The following is a 6,000-nucleotide window of genomic DNA, read 5'->3' as shown; positions in this document are numbered from 1 at the left end:
CTCATGTACGCAATGAGGTGCGCAAAAAGTGCAGAAGAAGCTAAGCATGGTGAGTCCAGTGTGGCAAGTCACCAATCCAGGCTGGCAAGCTGATCGTCCGACCTGTGGTCTTCATGCTCTCTTCTCTTTATTGAGCTAGGTGGCCCCTGTCACATACACTCAGTTCTTTCTCTGTGTCCATCCTGAGAAGCCTGCCCAGACCTCATTTTCCTCATGCACATTAATCCCTCCTTCTCATTTTCACTGCATGCCCATTTCTTACCTCTTTCATGTGCAAGTGAAGATTACACCTAGCGCCTGGCTCCTCTCCGCACAGGTGCAGACATTACCCTATTCACACCGCTTACACGCACCCATGCACATCCTTGTCATAGAACAGAAAGTTACAGAGCTTAAAGATTGTACAAACAATAGCTGGAAGTTACAAACCTTACAAGAAGTTGCAGAACTTGAAATATTACATGAAAGTTACATGGCTTACAGTAACAAAGTTATGCAGCTCCTAATGACTGAAACTTACATGACTTAGAACAACTAAGAGTTACCTGGATTATAATATAGAGTTACATATCAAGTTACATGACTTATAACAACTGAAAGTTACATGACTTACATCCACAATATGCAGGACGGGGCGGAGGTTTTACCCAACAGGAACTAGGTCAATAGAAAAATTCTTCTATTGATTCAATGGTTTCTACAGTGGGGCTTAGGGCAGCTAAACTTCATCACAAAGGTAGTGACATTTTTCATAGCTCTGATTGATGCAGTAAAGTCAACTCTACTTTGCTGCAAGGATCAGCCAATAGTCCTGGTCCACACAAGAAAATTAGGTCAGTTTAACTATGTCAGTCAAAGATATGAAAAATCTGCACACTGAGGAGCATCATTAAGCCAACCTAAGTCCCCATGTGGACCTAGATACCTCCTGGGGGGAGATGGATTACCTCCACACGGATGAGAAAATCTCTCCCTTTGAGCATAGGTAGTATCTATACTGAGGCACTATAGCAGTGCAGCTAAGTTAAGTGTAGATAAGCCCTTAGCGGCTATTTGTGTTCAGCAGGTGTAGCCGTAAATTATGAGCTATAGCTGGTTATGTCTACACTTCAGGCTTTCCAGTGGCACAGCTGCACCTACACCACTATGTTGTAGACACTGCAGCACCTGAAAGGGGTTTCTGTTGTTGTAAATCCAGTCACTCAAGAGGCAATAGCTAAGTTGCTGGAAGAATTATTCTATGGATCCAGCTGCATCTACAGTGGGTGGTTATGTTGATGTTACTACATCATATAGGACACAGAATTTTTCACAACCCTGAGCAACATAATTAGGTTGACCTAAGAGCTAGTCTAGGCTACAAAGTTGGTTAGCTTAGCTAATTGCTCAGGGCTGTGAAAAATTTAACACCCCGTGCAATGTAATTAACCCAATCTAAGACATGGTGTAGACACTGCTAGGTTGAGGGAAGAATTCTTCCACTGACCTACATATCACCTCTGAGAAGTAGGTTTACTACAGCAATGGAATGACTCTTTCCATCATGGTAGGGTCTATACTACAGCAGCTCAACTACAATATCTTTTCTAGCATAGACCAGGCCTAAGTGTTGCCTTTAATTGCTCTACTTCAAGCATTTAGAAAAATCTGAAAAGAAGTTACTATGGACAGATCAATCCTAGTTTTGAACACAAATCATAGAATCCTAGGACTGGAAGAGACCTCAGGAGGTCATCAAGTCCAGCCCCCTGCCCAAAGCAGGACCAATCCCAACTAAATCAACCCAGCCAGGGCTTTGTCAAGCTGAGACTTAAAAACCTGTAGGGATGGAGATTTCATCTCCGCCCTAGGTAACACATTCTAGTACTTCACCACCGTCTTAGGCTATGTCTACACTACATACTTCTTGCTCAAAAGGCTTTTTGCACAAGAGTTTTTGTGCAAAAACGTCTTGCGCAAGAGAGCGTCCACACTGCATGGATCCTTATGCCCCAAAAAAGGATGTTTACCTATCTGGTGGGAAAAGGAGGTTTTGCGCAAAAAGAAAAACATTCACACTGCTTGTTTTTTCCCAAAAACCCCCGTACAAGAACGGATCAGCAGAAAATATGCAAATGAGATTGCAACACATGCAAATGAGCCCCTCATTAGCATATTTTTTGCCAAGAAAACTCATAGTATAGATGTAGCCATCTAGTATAGGACAGTGGTCCCCAACGCGGTGCCTGTGGGCATCATGGCGCCCGCCGGGCCATTTATGTGCACCTGCCAAACAATCTGGGCCAGCCCCACCTCTGGGCGTGAGGCACAAGCACAAGCCGGCCCCTGGAGCATGGGTGGCCCCTCACCCGGGGTCGCGGCACATGCCAGTACCTGCCCTGGGCACGTGGCACAAGCATGGTGCCGGCCCCTGGTGCATGGGCAGCCCCTGCCCCAGGATTGCGGCACATGCCAGTGCCGGCCCCGGGCACATGGGCAGCCCCTGCCCCAGGGTTGCAGCACATGCCAGTACCAGCCCCGGGCGGCCCCTGCCCCAGGGTCACGGCACAAGCATGGTGCCAGCCCTGGACACCTGGCACATGGGCGGCCGCTGCCCCAGGGTCACAGCGCTTGCCGGTGCCGGCCCCTGCCACGCGGCGCATGCTAGGCCCCACCCCCCAAGGTGCGCAGTCTCTCCCCCGCAGGAGTGGGGACCACTGGAGTAGGACATCACTTAAGAAAATGAGCAATAGGTCTGCAGGTATAGAACAGAGTAAGGTTAGTAGGCAGCAGGGTATTTTACAAATGTTGGAATAAGAGAAAGACAGTCTGTTAAGTCCATGGTTTTTAGAGTCCTGCAGGAGAGTTAAGAATTTGTTACTAAGCATATCTTTTAAAAGGGTTAGTTGCGGGTTTCATTTGATTAGGATTGAGGTCAACCATAGAGCGAGATGTGCTTGCCTGCAGCCAATAGGGCATTTGTCTTCATTCAAAAGCATAGTGCTTGTCTGGCTTCAGCTTGTCAATGCTGTTCCCCACTCTGGCACTCTTAAGTTCAGGAGGTGGGGGCCCACAAGAGACCTTAAAAATATCTTGCTTCTATAGGATTTTGCTTAAAAGCTCCTCAAGGCCACAGATTCTCTGGCCTTGAGAGGTACCTACCACCACCAAGTGAAATAAGAGACCCCCTTCTTGAACCCAAGAAGGATGTACTTGGACTTCTTCCAGAGTGGAATCCCCAAGCTCTTTCACCACAAGTGAGCTTAGGAAAAAGAGAAAAACTGCATTCTCTGGTAGCTGACCTCTCAGTCTTAGGAGGTCTGTGTCTACATGCCTGTTTCCTTCCAGGACACAAGAATCAAATCACCATAAAAAGAGGTAACTTTATTAACAAAAACAAAAAGATACTTGATAAAGCATACTTGGTTCCTACATGTTAGAGCAACTAAGAAAAGAACAGATTAAAACACAGGAAAAAAAATGGTCTCATGCACAGTTTAAATAGTGAAGGGGGGAGCTAAGAAGAAGCCCATGGATTAGATACAGAGAAGTTTTACCAAACAGCAAAATAAAGAAAAATAACCTGATTGTGACTAAATATGTGTTCCTTCTATTCGTGATCCATGCTGATCTGTACTTTACTCCCATGTCCAATTTTTTTTATAGGCAAGGTAATTTATTACTGCACTGCTTCCTTCAGCCTTTAACTTAATTTCCACACAAAAAGAGCAGGCGAGATAACTATATGCAATTTAAATTTCAGCAGTGTATCCCATTGGTTCTTCTGCCCCCCTGCCAACACCCTTGCTAGCTACTTAAGTTTAACCATTTAGTCACCGGGTGTTGGCCAGCACTCCTATCCAATCACACCCCCATACAGCAGTTCCTAGGGCATTTGATGCAATGGATGATCTACACAACAGGTGTGATAGACAGCATAGGACCTATAAATAAACACTACACTACATAGTCAGATTTGTGTTTAATAAACAAAGTACATAAATAGGACTCATCCATTACAAGAACAGAACATTCACCTGTATGGCAGCACTGAAACTACCACCAAATAAATGTCCTCCTTGTTTAACATATGGGAGAAAGAAAAACTAATCAGCAAGCAGGCAAATAATGAAATATATTTGGTGTCCAAATATGAATCAGTCATGATTTTCTTGTGCTCAGTTCTGCTGTTTCTCCAGAGTGCAACACTACTTTGTTCAAAACAACATATGCAGGGATCATTCCTCAATAATAGTTTGGTCTTCCATATATGCAGAATTTGTTCTTCTACAGTTACAGCAGCATGGAATATTGTAGCATTACGCAAGCAAGTGCTTAATCCCTTAGAACATAAGAATAGCCATACAGTGAACCCTCGTTTATCGCGGTAGATAGGTTCCAAACCCTACCGCGATAGATGAAAATCCGCGAAGTAGAAGTAGGATCCTCAAAGCCTCGGGGGAAGCCGGCGGGGGGGGGCATCCCAGGCGCGCCTGGGCTGCTCCCCCGCCGGAGCCCCTCCGCGGCTTTCAAAGCCTCGGGGGAAGCCGGCGGGGGGGCATCCCAGGCGCGCCTGGGCTGCTCCCCCGCCGGAGCCCCTCCGCGGCTTTCAAAGCCTCGGGGGAAGCCGGCGGGGGGGCATCCCAGGCGCGCCTGGGCTGCTCCCCCGCCGGAGCCCCTCCGCGGCTTTCAAAGCCTCGGGGGAAGCCGGCGGGGGGGCATCCCAGGCGCGCCTGGGATGCCCCCCCGCCGGCTTCCCCCGAGGCTTTGAAAGCCGCGGAGGGGCTCCGGCGGGGGAGCAGCCCAGGCGCGCCTGGGATGCCCCCCCGCCGGCTTCCCCCGAGGCTTTGAAAGCCGCGGAGGGGCTCCGGCGGGGGAGCAGCCCAGGCGCGCCTGGGATGCCCCCCCGCCGGCTTCCCCCGAGGCTTTGAAAGCCGCGGAGGGGCTCCGGCGGGGGAGCAGCCCAGGCGCGCCTGGGATGCCCCCCCCGCCGGCTTCCCCCGAGGCTTTGAAAGCCGCGGAGGGGCTCCGGCGGGGGAGCAGCCCAGGCGCGCCTGGGATGCCCCCCCGCCGGCTTCCCCCGAGGCTTTGAAAGCCGCGGAGGGGCTCCGGCGGGGGAGCAGCCCAGGCGCGCCTGGGATGCCCCCCCGCCGGCTTCCCCCGAGGCTTTGAAAGCCGCGGAGGGGCTCCGGCGGGGGAGCAGCCCAGGCGCGCCTGGGATGCCCCCCCGCCGGCTTCCCCCGAGGCTTTGAAAGCCGCGGAGGGGCTCCGGCGGGGGAGCAGCCCAGGCGCGCCTGGGATGCCCCCCCCGCCGGCTTCCCCGGAGGCTTTGAAAGCCGCGGAGGGGCTCCGGCGGGGGAGCAGCCCAGGCGCGCCTGGGATGCCCCCCCGCCGGCTTCCCCCGAGGCTTTGAAAGCCGCGGAGGGGCTCCGGCGGGGGAGCAGCCCAGGCGCGCCTGGGATGCCCCCCCGCCGGCTTCCCCCGAGGCTTTGAAAGCCGCGGAGGGGCTCCGGCGGGGGAGCAGCCCAGGCGCGCCTGGGATGCCCCCCCGCCGGCTTCCCCGGAGGCTTTTTAAAGTTTTGGTAACCGCTACTTCGCGGTTCGACCATCGCGGATTCACGTATATACATAATGTAATGAAAAAAGTCCGCGAAGTCGTGAATCCGCGATAGTCGAACCGCGAAGTAGCGAGGGTTCACTGTACTGGGTTAGACCAAAGGTCCATCCAGCCCAGCACCATCTGCCGACAGTGGCCAATGCCAAGTGTCCCAGAGGGAGTGAATCAAACAGATAATGATCAAGTGATCTCTCTCCTGCCATCCATCTTCACCCTCTGACAAACAGAAGTTAAGGACACCATTCCTTACCCATCCTGTCTAACAGCCATTTATGGACTTAACCTCCATGAATTTATCTAGTTCTCTTTTAAACCCTGTTACAGTCCTAGCCTTCACAACCTCCTCAGGCAAGGAGTTCCACAGATTGACTATGCGCTGCATGAAAAATAACTTCCTTTTGTTT

This window comes from Pelodiscus sinensis, chromosome 2 (genome assembly GCF_049634645.1).
Source record: "Pelodiscus sinensis isolate JC-2024 chromosome 2, ASM4963464v1, whole genome shotgun sequence".
Classification (NCBI taxonomy): Eukaryota; Metazoa; Chordata; order Testudines; family Trionychidae; genus Pelodiscus; species Pelodiscus sinensis.
This window is presented reverse-complemented; position numbering follows the sequence as displayed.